Genomic DNA, 14,935 nt, shown 5'->3' with positions numbered 1-14,935 from the left:
TGTAGTATTGCCAAGCACAGAGCCAAGTTTCAGCTTGTCCTTGATGGTCAGTCCTTGAACTGTGTGGGAATTTACACCATCAGGTACCAGTGCCTTGAGTCACACCAAGGGCAGATGCTCAAGGCAGCCTTCAGGTGAAAGTGTGAGCAGTTGCCAGGCCCCCCACTCATGATTCCACCGTATAAAATTTTAAATTCTGATTAAAAATTATTCTCTGGGAACCACAGTTTTAATAAGGCACCTGAAGTAAAATGATTGGGATTGTAAATGGACAGATCTCTTAGGGTTGCAGTCATGGGTGAGTAAAGCCTAGAAAAAAATCAAATCTAAGATCATGAGAACATGTGAATTTATCATCTCAAAGAGAGTTACTGAGACAACTGTACAATATCTCTTACCATATTATTCACACTATTGCCAGATGGCCAGGAATGGGATCCCCCACGTTCTCCTTCTAGTCTAAGAAGACAAGAAAATAAACAAGGAAAATGTCTGTGATGGTATTAGTTGGCTGCCTGATAAGGTGAGTCATTGCTTTTGATTGCTGAGATAATTAGCACTGCTTTCTAATTTGATTACCATGTTAACCCCTCCTGCTCTGTTCAGTCCTGCCCCAGAGATGTCAATCAGCCTTTTAGTTTCTGCTGCTCCCTCATGCTCCCTGTTTGTGACTAATGCCAAGTTTGGGGACAGTAGCCAACTGTCAGGTGCTTTCAGCACTGTGCTGTATCAGTGGACTAACAGACTCCAGCAGATGTAAACAGGATGTCAGAAAAGCTTTATTCAACAAAGATTAATACTTAGAGGAGCCATCTCCAGCGGGTCCCAAAGGCAGGTCAGATGGTCACCGTTGGCACGAGATGCCAGCTCACAGCCAGCCAAGCAGCCTCACCCCAGGACTTCCCACTTGGTGTCTTCAGAGCAGAGTGGTGACGTGGTCTGTGATTCTGGAGGTTTCCCTTCTTAATTGTAATTGTGGGAAGCCGGGAGCTATTTGCAAGTGCTGACTCCCATGAGTAGCCGTGGAACGTGTGGCTGTGCTTCTCCTCCTCCACCACATCCAGGAGCGAGTAGTCCCTTGTCAGGCTTTCGTCTCTTGCCATGACAACAAAGCTGTCGCACAGTGAAGTTCTGATAAAATGTTGCGGGCAAGCCGCACGTGTTTGCCCACACGCTTTTGATCAGGGGCTGGTCCCTGTCACTGCCTTGTGGCTGGCTGGAATTTGAAAGCAGCTTTGATCCATCTGTGCCAATGAAACTTGTTTGAAGTCTTTGATCCTTTTTGTGGGCAAACTGTGCCCTGGAAACTTGATGGGCTTGGGATATTTCTGAGTATTTCTTCCATTTTAAGAGTCATGAAAAGTGAGATTTGGCAGCTCTTCCCATTGGCTTGTTTGTGTTGTCTGAGTAGACTCGGGCAAGGGCATTTTACGCCAGTTATAATGGTATAGAAACTCATCCCGCTGTTGCTCCCATCAGTGATCCTGTGAGTTATCAAGACTCAGTTGCCCTCCAGCTACAGGACAAGTCTGTGTAAGGAATTACAGGAAAAGAAAAATGGGGCAGAAACCTTCAGTGGTCTTGAAAAGGATGGAAATTTTGGCATAAAAAGATGGACATGTTAAAAAATATTCCTGCATGTTCTTCTGACAGGCACAGGCTCCTTGGATGAGACAAGAGCCCATGGGGTCTGCCCATGCATGCATGGGGTGCCCTGCACTCCAGTTTTATTTCAGATGCGCTTGGCACACTGTACCATCCCATGCTCCCCAAAATCCATGGCTTCATGCCGTATACACATTCTGTGCACACACATTGATTTTTAAACTATAATATGCTGCGTTTCCTACCTAGATAGTGTACCAAAGCAATTTTGTTCCTTAGCAAATAAAGTGAATAACTGGGTAAGTATAAATGTGTTTCTTAACAGCCTTGTTTGTGACAAAATTACGAACTAAATCTTCACACGACATAGGACTGCAAGTATTCAAGTCACATTCGGACAGCAGAACCCACTGCACACAGATTTAATTACAATATTTCTCTCAAACACAGTCTTTCTCTCATGTTTTTCTGAACATTGTTTAAAGAACTGATGAAAGGGCTGAAAACTTTTCAAACTTTCCTTTTCTTGGGGTCTCTTCAACTCAGTCTTTCATCACACAGTCAATAAACAGTTGAAAAGGACTCTTCTGAACTGCAGCAGGAGGGAGGAGGAAGAGGGGAAATTAATGATATCACCAAATTGAAACTCTTTCAAGTTCACTTTAATTGCAGAGGGCACAGGGAGCTCATTCAGTTTTGAATTCTCTGATCTCTTGCTCTCCCCAAAGGGCGCAGTCTTCCTCTCCTCCCACGTTGCATGCGATTTTCCTGGAGTGTTGAGCCCAACAGAGTGAAATGGGGTGGACGCCTGGCTCCTTCCTCGGGGCTCCTCCACTGCGATGGGATTTCAGCAGTGGAGCAGCAGCCCAGGCTGCCCGTGGGTCAGTAGAGCATCTCTCCTGCAAGCCCCAAATTCTTTCTCTGGGTAACGAAAGTAGAGAGGGTCTTCACAGAGGGCAGAATAAGTAAACATTGGCCACAAGCTCCAAGCAGCCCTTGTGCCCATCTCTGAGTACTCTCCAACTTTCTGAACCTTGGCTCTAATGCCATCTCCTCTGCTATTCTCCTCACTCTCCAACTGCACTCCTGCTTATAAGTGGGACTGCAGCGATGCGCCCCCCAGGACCCTCATCTTCCCATGCTGCACCCTCTTCCCATGCTGCACCCTCATTTTAGGTAGGGCTCTGTGGGCGCTTCACCCTTCCATGGTCCCACACCAGGGCTGGTCCATCTTCATCACCTGGCCTTCGCCTTTGACCTTCTCTTCACAATAACATAGGGATAAAGTCAGACATCCTCTAGACAATGCTCTTATCACCTGATTTGAAGTTCTGTGACCTTTTGTGCAGCCCTGGGGTGCCCAAGCTGTGGCCAGACCCCGCTCAGCTGCTGGGGTGCCCTGACTTCACCCTAGTGGTCATGCTGCCATTGGTGTGCGGCACCCACCTTGCAGGGATGTTCCTTACTCATTTAGGAGCCTGGTAAGCTGTTCTCTGTATTTTTTATCTTTCAGACAGAAAAAGAAAAGTTTTAGAGCACAATGGAGAGGATGTAGGAGGCTACATTGCATTTAGTTAAGTTTATTGTAGATAATGAAGACTGGTGTGCACACAGAAGCATTTTGCCATTATTTTAAGAGTCTATTCTAAATAGTTGGCTGCCTGAGGGAGAAATTATGACACTTTTTGAAACCTTGTAATTACCATATTTGTTAGAAATGTCCTTACATGCTATCTTCCCGTCTTGTCAGTCCCAGTTAAACCCAGACGACTGGCTCAGTGCCTTGCCTGCCCATCTCTGAGATGTTAAGGGAGAGTTATGTGTCCAAGCAGTTCAAAATTAAAAGAGAAAACAATAAAAACCCCAAGACTGTCTGAATATTGCCAGTACCCACCAAGGAACTGCTCAACTAAATGCACTGAGCATGCCTGACCATCTTTGTCTTGTGGGAAGTATCAGTGCCACAGGCTGAAAACTGCTCAAAGAGCCATTGCCACCATTGAAAAGCCTGAGGATTATAATTGCAACAGGTCCATGGACAGAAACATGAAGTATAAAGCTTTAAATTCAAGTCACACTGGTAAGTATAACAAATTAAAAGACCGAATTCCCTTAAAAAATGGGATTACAGAGGCTGTGGGGAAGAAATATTTTTTAAAGGAAGTTAAAGAGAAGTTAATCTGCTTTTATGTAATTTGTTTCCCTATTCTTCCTGAACTGGCTTGCTTTGGAGACAGCTGCTTTCAAGGTTTACAGCCGTGCATATGGTTAGGAGGGCTGGAATTGGCAGCCGATTGCCTGACAGAATAATGGCTAACTGGAAAAATAGCTGGGTATATAATTTACAAATGATACGACCACATCAAAATCAGTGAAACACAAACTATTCATTTTTACAGTCTCCAGATTGCTGTCTGTTGTGATCTGTTCCTCCTGATTGCTCCCCCGTCGTGCTGCTGATCACCTCTCCTCCCACCAGCACCCGTGGCGGGGAGCACGACGATGAGCCGCAGCGCTGGATAGGACGGAGATCTCGATTTCTGGAGATTTGTGTGTTTTAGGTACGGGCTGGAGCCAAAGCATTGGTACCACCAGGTGCGTGTCTATGCAGAATGTGGGTCTGCACGTCAGCGGTGGGGGGATCCCCCGAGGTCTGTAACCCATAGCTGGTTCCTCTCTCAGCCACCTCCTGGGCCTCCAGCCCTGAGGGATCTCCTGGGGCTCGAGCAGCCCAGCGGGTCTCAGACCTCCAGCTCTCAAGTCTGTCCTTGCTCTGAAAGGAGCCAAACAGCCCTTGGTATATTCCCAGATTTTGAAATGTGGTTTGAACCCAAACTGGCTAAGGTGAAGCAATCACAAAACCATCAATAAAACTGGTGAAGCCACTGAGTTTGGTTATACCAACAGTATTTAACCTTCTGCAGATATCCCTGTTTTTTCTGTTGGAAAACAAGTTGCCCTTCAGAAAATGAGTGCTTTTCAGAATGTACTGTTATTTTAAATCTGGGCAGAACTTCTTGCTGTTTTTCTCCCTTAGTTTTTCTCAGTGGGGGAAATGACAGTAAAAAAGGTGAGAGAGTGGGAACCATGAAATGCAGACATGGAATCTGGAAACAGGGGCTTTTTCTAAAAACTGGAAATATCTCCAAATAAATAGCTTTCTGTTTAATAAACATCCATTTATTGTGAACCTACCAGTTCTTATTTTCTCATTGGAAAAAACACAAAAGTGTTTTCTTAAGCCTTCTGTTCCTCTCCTCCAAAAAATAGAGATGTGGCAAAACCCAAGGGCACTGAGAGGTGATTTGTGTTGTGACACACAGGGACTGTATCTGTTTGTTCCTGGGATTACAAATGGAAGGGGCTTCTTTCCTCACAAATGCCCATGTTAACCTTGAGGTGATCTGTATAATCCATCCTACACCGTGTGTTGAAAAGTGTCCATGTTTGAGAAACAAATGCCAGTCTTATTGAGGCATTAGTCTCAGTTGTATTCTGCCCCAGGGCTGAAGATTTTATTAGGCTCAGCTCTTCTCAGCTCCTCCTGACATTATCCCTCCGTTTGTTATCCCTCACTTAGGGAATTCAGCTGGCCAGCATGGACTGCCTTGATGTTTTCTTGTCGCAAATTCATGGCTTCACCAGGTATGCAGTGTTACGTTTGAAATATATTCTGCATGGGTTGGAGAGGGTCACACCGCTGTTGAACCTCTCAGAAGAGCCCAAGCAGCACACAGACTGGTGTGGAGCACTGATAATATTGATTTCTCCAGCTGCATTGTGTTACAGAGTGTGGCCTTGCAAAGGAGGAAATTACTTCAGCGGTCGCAGCAAGTGTAAAAACTGCCATGTCATTTAACAGACATGGTGCCAGGGCTTTTACAGAGTGTAATCCAAGTCTTTCGAAATTCTGCTGAAGGATGCTTGAGCTAACAAGGCTCTGTGCTCTCTGATGAAGCAAGCCATGTACGTTAGCTTTATTGTCAAGACATAGTGCAGAGCATTTATTGCTTTTGGCTCATGTACAGCCTAGGATCATTCTGTGAGTTTACACAAGACTGTCTATTTGTAGTTGAAAGTGAATTATTTGCTCATTAGTGGTTCAGGAAGGTCTGCTTGCTCCTGCAATGCAAGACAGCTCAGGCTTCTCTGTGTGATGAAACACGCTTGCTTTAGCCCATGCTCAACAGACTCAGAGCACCTTCAAGGTGGTCCAGAGGACATGGGATTAGGAAATCTGCAACTATTGTAAGAAAAATGTGCATCTCTTTTTCCTTTTTGTTGCTCTTGCTTGCAGCACCGCCGTCCCACTCTGTGCGTGCCAGAGGAGGGAGGTGGGGGCAGCAAGCAGCGATGCTCTGGCCAGCCTCAGCCTCGCCTGTCACTTGGTCTTCCTCAGTGTATCCACGCTGGTGAGCTCAGCCTAGGTTCCAGTAGCCTCCCATGATCTCAGATTTTATACTTGCTTTGTACCTCTTAGAAAGAGTTCTCTGAATCAGAAAACATGGCAGATGGCAGCTTGTGAGAAGAAAACAGCTCTTCAGTGCCAGATTTAAGCAAGTATGTAAGTTTTCATCATAGTAAAAAAAATGACAACAGTGCTATTTCAAAGGGAAATAGGAATATGGTTAATACTCCCCTGAGTTGGCCGCAGGCATTTGAACCCCAGTCGATTAAAATTCCTTAGGTTTGGTCGGGGCAGTGCACCACAGCATGGCCCACCCAGCCGCTTATGTCCTTTGGCTGCAGCGTAAGCAGTTGCACCCGGGACGGGGCTGGTGGCACTGCCGAGGCACCAACAACCCTGAGCCAAGCCAAGAAGGGGGAGCTGTCAGCTGAAACCTGCACCCTGCCTTTTCTGTTGGTCCCCAGGGAAACCATGCAAGCTCTGTCAAATCGCAAAGGTGATTTTCAGAATGTTTAGCAGGATCTTAGGCTTTTGGAAAAGGGGATGAATTTTCCACTGACCAATATTTATTTGTTTCATGAAACTGCAGCAGTGCAACATTATAGTCTTTTGTCCTACCTTTTTTTCTGAAAGGGAATACTTATTAGGCTTTGAAGAGGAATATTACAGAAGCCAGTGCTGTACAGTAGGCTTAGTGTATTTTGCCTCTGCCGGCTGTAGCTCTTGCTGCTCACCTTTTTTCTCAAGAGTCATTTCTTACCACTGCCAACCTCCAGGTACTGATAGAGAAACAGGGACAGACTGCTTTACCTCAACATGGGCAAATTTTGGATTTTCAGTTATTTTTTTTCTGGCATGATTTCTGTCATACAACAGTAGAACATTTAGAAATACGAAACCAGTATTGTTATAGTGAACTGCAGCAATCGGCTACTGCCAGCCTCATCAGCTGAGTGATGAATGCAGGAAACCATTGCCCAGATGTGGGCAGCTGTGTGGACGTGGAAATCAATGGTTACTCAAGGTGTGGATTACTGCAGGGGCAGCTTAACTGTGTGTAGACAGGTGCAATGCTGGGTACAGACTTGAGACATATTTTGCATCACTCTGACTTCAGTGGAAGGAAACTGTTTTAGAGCAGAGACTGCAAACTCTGGTGGGAAAAGCTGTAGATGATGACCTTAGAGCCTGGTGTCTGTTCACTGTGCCACTGATGTGTAGAACCATGGTTTTGAGTTCCACTTCCTCTCTGTTTTATCTGTTTGAAGCTCTGGGGACAAGGATTAGTCTTTACTTTGAGATTTTAATATTCAAGGATAGATTAAGACAACAGCGTCCTGATGTTAGATGACCATTAAATACTAAATTCTGTAAAATCCTCCAGCAGCATTAGTCAAATCAAGCCCTAAATCCTGAAAGCTTTGTACTTTCTCCAAAATAATTACACCCCAGTATCACCTTTGAAGCCATGTCCTTTGTTAATCAATAAATAAGCAATTCCTGGTTATGTCAACTGGAGAAGTTCTAGCTGGATTAGTTGTGGCCCTCCCTTGGCCAAGCCATAAGTGAAAAGCGGATTCTCGTGGCTGAGTTACAAAACCACTAAACAAAATGGAAATGTTGATGTTCGTTATTGATTTTATTCTTTGCTGCCATGGAATGGTGCTAGTGGGAGCTGTTGTAATCAGATTACTTTAAAACTTACTTACAGAAGGAAGTGCTTAATTTATCTCCCCTTTTTTCTTTTCTTAAAGTGATACTATATCAAGGTATCTACTGTGTTTCTTGTAGAACAGCCCTTCTCTTTTTGGTTTTCTCACAGTGTTTATGTAATTCATTTCTTATCACTCCCTATGATCTTTTTTTAAAAAATCAGTATGTGTTTTATCTCCTATAATCATTCATATTCTTTATGGAATAGAATAGACAATGATTGTTGAAGATATAAATGTTTCTGATTTCTGGAAATAGCTAGCAAAAACTACAGTTACTAAACATTCATCTAAAACTCCCTGTGCTGACAAGTCACAGATATGTGCCTGTAAGCCTGTATGTCTTTAGGATTCAAGTCAGAGAGGCTGATACTGGTTTAACTGAGAATCTGGTAAATGCTGCATTTTGAGTGATATATCCTCTCATAATCTGTGAGGTTAAATGGTTTTTCTGATTTGATTCTTTACTGCCTTCCCCGTTTTGCATCAGATCAAATAGGGTGTGAAATGATAGAAAGTCCAAATGGCACATTTGCCTGCCCCCCCCCCCGCCCTTGTTCGTAGCAGTGTGAGTGATTGCAGGGAGCACAACAGAGAAAGAGTAATTAGGCTCTAATTGCCCCTGATTAGTGATATGTAGTGTACCAATATTAGTGGCAATTTCAGTGGGCAGAGTGTCTGGGGAAGCCATGCCCCATCCTTAATCGAAGGCGTTTGTGGGGCTGGCAGCGATGCTGCTGCAGGTCACCAACGTGCTGGGTTTCTTCCAGCGTGAGAGCAAACCCAGCTCCACAGCAGCCGGCCAGAGCCGTCACGAGTGGGACCTGCGTGGTGTTTCCCCCACGTTCTTACCATGTTCTGCTCAAAGACCAATGCTCACATTCATGCTGAATCTTATTCTCCATCCTCTTCAGCCCATGGGGGATACCTGAGCCTGAGGAATGCAAAGCCTTTGGGCCAGGAGGAGCTACAGACGTGGTCAGCCCTGCCACCATCCCTTCCCTGCCTTAAGCACACCAGCTCCTTGCAAAAACATACCCTGCCGTTGGTGGCTGCTCGACACAGGGATCACCTGTTTCTCATGAACCCAGCAATTCCCGCCAGTCTCCCCCTGACCACCGCTACCGGCCTTTGAAAGGAGTGAGGAGGTGTGGCTGACTTAGCTGGGTGGCAGCAAGCCTTGATACCTGCCTCTCACAGCCTGGCTCATGGGTTTATAATGATGTATTTACTCTAACACCTAGAGTAAATGAATTATATTAAGCCTCTGCAAATGGTCATAAATATGATAGTCTGTGTGAACTGAGGCAATTGCCTGCTTTATATATGTGTTTATCTTCACTGCATTGCATACACAATGTGCATTATGTCAAAAAGATGATAAAAAGAGGCCATAATGCTCCTGAACTGTATAAGTCTTTTTAGTTTATGACTGAGGCTCTGAGTTATCTTATGCAAAGTTAGCTGCAGCAGGTTTAATATAAATTAACATAGTTACAAAATGTCAAGGAGCATTAATTGATAATTTCTGAGGCCTACCTTGCTAAATACCAATTCAGTTCTGAAACCTGTCTCTGCAAGTTTAATATATGGAAAATAATGCTTATTCATGAATGGCTTATGTAACTTGGAATTAATTACAAGGCAGCTCAAGCTAGCTGTTACAGATGGTCTTTTTATAAAATGAGGTGCCAAAAATAAAAGTTTCCAGCCCCACAAGGGAACTTCTGGGCTGGGTATTCAGCACTTTGGAAAACCAGGGCACATCATCTTGTGTGTAAATAATGACTTACTAACCTAATTCTGGACCCACTTTTGAAAGAGAACTGGCCTATATAAAAGCATTTAACTTCAGCAAGTTCTCCTGCATTTTGAATGAGTCTGGCAGAAATGCAGCATACCCCCCAGCCCACCCTCTCCTCTGCCATTTTCCTCATCTGGAAAACAGAGATGACACTGAATATCTCTATTTGAAAAAGGTGAAACAAGCTAAGGTTTCTTTATTTGAACAATTAGGAAAGTGTTGGTGAGTTCCTTTGCTTGCCCTACAGCCGGAGGAGCATCACAGCTGGTAGCAGTCAATGTAATGGGCCAGTTCAGAGGTGCCCAGATGAATACTAATTGTTGATTAACATAGGCCTGGGTTATAAATAAACTCAGCTTCTCTCTTTTTGCCAGGTAGTAGGAAAGTGCTGATGTCTCTGTGAGAAGGTTACCTGCTTCTCCCTCCAGCTTATGCTGCTCTGGGCAGTAAGTGCGGTCAGCTCAGCACTGCAGCGTGCCCATTTTCAGAGCTCCTGGGAACCCTATTGCCTACCTAAACAAAGTTAAGTAAGGCTGAAGGATGAGATTTTAAAGCATATATTGATTTTTGTTTAATATTTTGTTATTTCTTTTCCATCAATACAATATTTACCTTATCTAGTGCACCACAGTATAAGTATGTTCCCAGAAAATGTTGCACATAATGTTATTTTCATATATAGGCATATAGATATAAAATGAAAGATTGCCTGTAACTCACTTAAAATAAGTAAAAACACCATCTAGGAAGATCTGCTATATGAGCTCAGTACTCCGCAGCGTCTGCGCCCTGGTTCCCGGGGTGGGGAAGGGCAGTCCTTCCCCACACACGGCATGGAGGGTGGGTTTCCTTAGCGTCAGGGGAGGTTTGCAGCATTTGGAGCCCCAGAGCTGTGCAGTAATGGGTTTCTATGGCAACTGACTGGTAAAGCTGGGAGGGGGGATGAAAACCTGAAAACCTGCCCCTGATATACCTGCAGCTTTTACCTTTTTTTTTTTTTTTTTTTTTTTTAACCAAATAGACTATTGTTTCATGGTTTTCTTCTTTTTTGTATCACTTGCAACAGTTTATCTTCCCATCCTTTGCTTCTCACAAATGTCTCGGGAATCTCTGTGAAGGGCCGTAGGGCCCCAGGAGCATTTGCCTGTGGGCACTTGGGGACCCTGCTCCTGTGGCCACCCCCGTGACTCCCCCACCATGCCAGGGCAGCAGCAGCCAGTGTGGATCACCTTCAGCCTCTCAAGGTTGGTTTGTGTTCCTCCTTTGTGCCCATGTGGGACACCAAACCCTTCCCTTCCCATTTCAGACCTTGCCTACTTCTTCAAAGTACAGGACTTGGATTTCCTTATGTTCCCCCCTCCGTGCTGTTTTTGCCAGAGATGAGAAGCAGAGGACAAAAACAGATTATCAGATCCATAGGAAGAAGCAGATGTCCGTTGAATCTGAGTTACCAGCAAGTGGTGACGGGCTGCTCTCAGGGATGAATTACAGGCTGGCCCAGTGGCCCGTGGGGTGGCCTGCAAGGTGTCCCTGGGCAACCTGCTGTAGCTGCCCCTGCTTGAGCTGGGGTGGGATGGGACCCTCTCTGGAGGTCCCTGCCAGCCTCGGCTGTCCTGTGACTTGGGGTCTCTGTAATCAGTGATATAACTTCGGAGCAGGCTCTGCCCTGCTGTGCTAGTGGTGGTACAAAGGCACAGCAGGAGGTAGTCCATGTCCTGAAGATCTTCCCAGAACAGGGAGAACAGATGGTGAGGAAGGATGGGACAAGAGTGGAGCACATTCTGTTTCCCCTAAATTAAGCTCTCCCCTGAGGTCAGTGGCAAAAATGAGTCTAGAAACAATCTCCCCAACTGAGATCAAGCACTTCTTCCCCTTAATCACCCCACCCTCGTCTTCTGGCTTGATTTTCATCCCCTGCTTCTCCCACCCAGTCATCCCAGTGACCTGCAGGAAGACAAGCCTTTCTCTCTCCAGATCTCCTTGTGTACTTTGTAAGCATGAGTTGTTGCTTGCTTAGGCTTTTTTGCTTTTTGTTGTGTTGTGGTTTTTGTTTTTTTTCTACTTTCAACTGTGAAATCTCAGGAGGTGTTTCCCGCCCATTCTGGTGCCACAGATGCTGGCTGTCCTCGCCTGGCAGTGGGAGGCAAGCTGTGGTGGCTGGTGATAGTGGTGCACACACTGATGTGATGCCAGGGGGGTCGCACCAGCTGGAGCCCCTCAAGGATTTGGGGGAGCAAGGCAGGCCAGTGTGTGGTCCTAGCCTGGCAGAAATAGTGTTGAGCTGCAGCATACACAGACATGAAAACTTCTCCTTCCTGTGTACCTGCAACGTTCCCACCGCCATCATCCCCCATACTACACCACAACGTTTTAGATACAATACCAGTAATCACTTGGTCTTCTCTTGCTTGAAACTTTAAAAAAAATGCTTTAACCCATCTGTGAAGCAACTGCTTCAAATTAAATTTTGTGATAAAAACAAATGAAGGGTAATTGAGAAGAGACAAGAGAAACTTGCCCTGAAAACAGAAGGATAAGAAATTCACTGTGACAATGGTGCAATGTATATTGTTCCTCCACGGTGCACCAAATGTCCCTGCTGTCAGGCTGCACTGTTATTGTGAGTCTTAAAACACATCTTTCCTCTTCCGTGTGAGACCGCTCCTCTAAGATCTTATGCATGCTAATGAAAGAATTAGGCTCAGCTACCAGGAATTAAGCAAAAATGTATTGACACATATTCCTCGAGATACTGCTGAAAGAAAATGTTTTTTAGAGAGATGCTCCAATCCTTGCTGCAGATGAGAATGTTGCAGAGCATGCAACCTGTCTCTAGTAGGTTGCTTGACCATGAAATTGCCCATGAAATGGGAATCTGTTGTTTATCATGCTAATTAGTAACCTGAAAAGTTTATTTAAAGGTCACCAGAAAGCAGTGAGAAATACCATAGTGTGCTAATGGAGGAAAACTTAAGAAGCCATAGGGGATTTGGATTATTTAGTAGAATATTATTCCTAATATTTAAGATACTTTCTGAAATGTGCATTAAATTAATAAGGGAGATGAAGGAATGTTTTAATATAACTTAGTGTGAAACTAGCCTTCAGAATTTATTTTATTCATAGGTTTTTTTTCATCAAAGGTCCTATAATGATTCATTTTCAAACTTACAGGTTTTAATAGCAAAATAAGAAATAATAGCTCCAAAGTTCCTTTGAAATACTTAATAAAATACTGTTCTTTAAAGCACTAGATAGCTTTCCAATGCCACTAATACTTCAAAGAACCTTATTCTTTACTTATTTCCATACAGTATTTCTATTCAGTTTTCTACGCTCTGCACAGCTGACTCACTTTATGTAGCACAGAAATATTTTCAGATGGGCAAAATCAGAGTATTGTTATACTGCAACAGAACACTGGACTGAAAAGTTGTACTGAGTACTTGATAGTGTACAAGTTTAAATGCAAGTTAATTTGATGTTACAGAAGGTTCTTTGGCCTTCCACATTCCAGGACAAACTTGGAAAAAAAATATTAATCTGTAGCTATCAGATGTAATTGTTGTAGCTGTTCATTGTTTCATATGCTGGACCTCTGGAGGAGGAGCAGCACAGCAGGTTACTGGGACACAAGCAAGTGAGGAAGATCCTTCCTCAATCAGGTCCAGTAAGGAGCGAGTAAGGTAAAGTTGGTTTTGTCTGTTGAGTGGAAGGATTGGCAGTTAAGGTAGGATAACTTAAGTGGTCACCACCCTGGGTGAAGGAGGAGAGGCTTTTCCTGCAAACACAGTTCAACAGGCTGAAGAGCAGCTGCCTGATACAGGGCTGGTGCAGATGCACAGGAGGACCCCCAATCCAAATATTTCTTGTAGGAAAATACACATCTTTCCTCACAGACAAGAGATGTACTCATGCCAAGTCAAAGGTGTGTAAAAACGGAGGTGCCAACCTGGTGCGTGCCAAAGTGCCCTCTTAGTGGATATTGCAGAGAGAGAGAAGTTCCTCCTTGGATGCTGTAAAACAAAAGAGTAGGATTCGGCCCCTTCTAGGTGCCCAGGGAGGCAAAGGGTAGCGCTGAACAGCAGCTGGGATCGCGTGCTTCAATCCCCTTACAGGAAGGCTACTAATTGTAAATTCAAGCATGCAAAGGTTTAATTGGCAGCAGGTGTCATGAGAAATTTCTCTCTGATCTGGGCAGGGGGTAACTTTGTGTATTTTCCCATATTGTTCTCTACTTACCATTGTTCATTAGAACATAAAATGAGCCTCTACGTGAAGAAATGGGATAAATAATTTTGCTGTTGTTGGAAAAGAAAAAAAAAGTGCAAGTCTTCAAAGGGGATAAATTGTTAATTAGGAAATTACTACATGAAAAAATATAATTGTGGAGGTCAGACAGTTTTTAAAAGGTAGCCTGTAGTTCTACAACCTACTCACAGCAAAGGGTTATATATAATCTGTCCCAGCAATTTATTCAGGTTCCTCATCTACTTGCACTGTAGGAAAATGAGTGAATTTAGGCAATTAGTAGAACTGGCGATTGCCAGGGCCCTCCTGGTCATCACCAGCTCCTCATCCATTTGTGGCTGCCCTTTTCTCTCCATCCCCAGGCACAGGTCTTGGCCTGGGAGGTCTGTGCGCGTTACCCAGAGCAGGAGGTCCTGCCACCATTGCTGCTCCTCACCGTGCTGGCAGAGGAGTGGGAGGCAATTCAGATCCTAAAGAAATGTTTTAATTAGGGGGCTGGTCCCTGTGGAGAGCAAATGGAGAAGGCTACTCTTTAGAAGGTGATTCCCCCACTGCCCCCAAGATCTATATTGCTTTCTTTCTGTTGTCCTGGCAGAGACTACAGGAGAGTGGTTTCCATCAGGGGCTGATACGGGCAGTGTTTGCTCTGCTTGCAAAGTAGACAGACTTGCTTTATGGGGTGCACAAGGAGCATCCACGAAGGGAATTACTGCTGAGAAATAGAGCTCTGCAAATTCATGCTTGAGTTTGCTCTCCATCCACATGGACAAGTCCTGATAAGGTCACTAATGAGCTAGCCCTGAGCATGAAGAAACTAATCTGATCAGTCTGGTACTAGTTTGCAGTACTAAACCCGGCATCACAACAGGAACAGGCAAGTTAGAGAGGAATGGTTTAAAATCCAGCGACTCTTAGAGATTCTTAGGACACATACAGAATACATCATCTCATCATTTCAATATGTTAAAGAAAAGTTACCGTACCACCATAGTAATGGCAAAGCAAATGGAGCAGTCAGAAATAATGAACTACTTGGTAAGTGCCAAAGTTGGCTGATGGGGCTGTTCCAGTAGATGTGGCTTCTTTACAGGAGTTTCTGTTGCAATAGATGATGCCACTAGATGTGATTTCTTGATGTGGGAGGAAAAAATTTTG

This window comes from Athene noctua, chromosome 10, assembly GCF_965140245.1.
Source record: "Athene noctua chromosome 10, bAthNoc1.hap1.1, whole genome shotgun sequence".
In the NCBI taxonomy this organism is placed as follows: Eukaryota; Metazoa; Chordata; class Aves; order Strigiformes; family Strigidae; genus Athene; species Athene noctua.
This window is presented reverse-complemented; position numbering follows the sequence as displayed.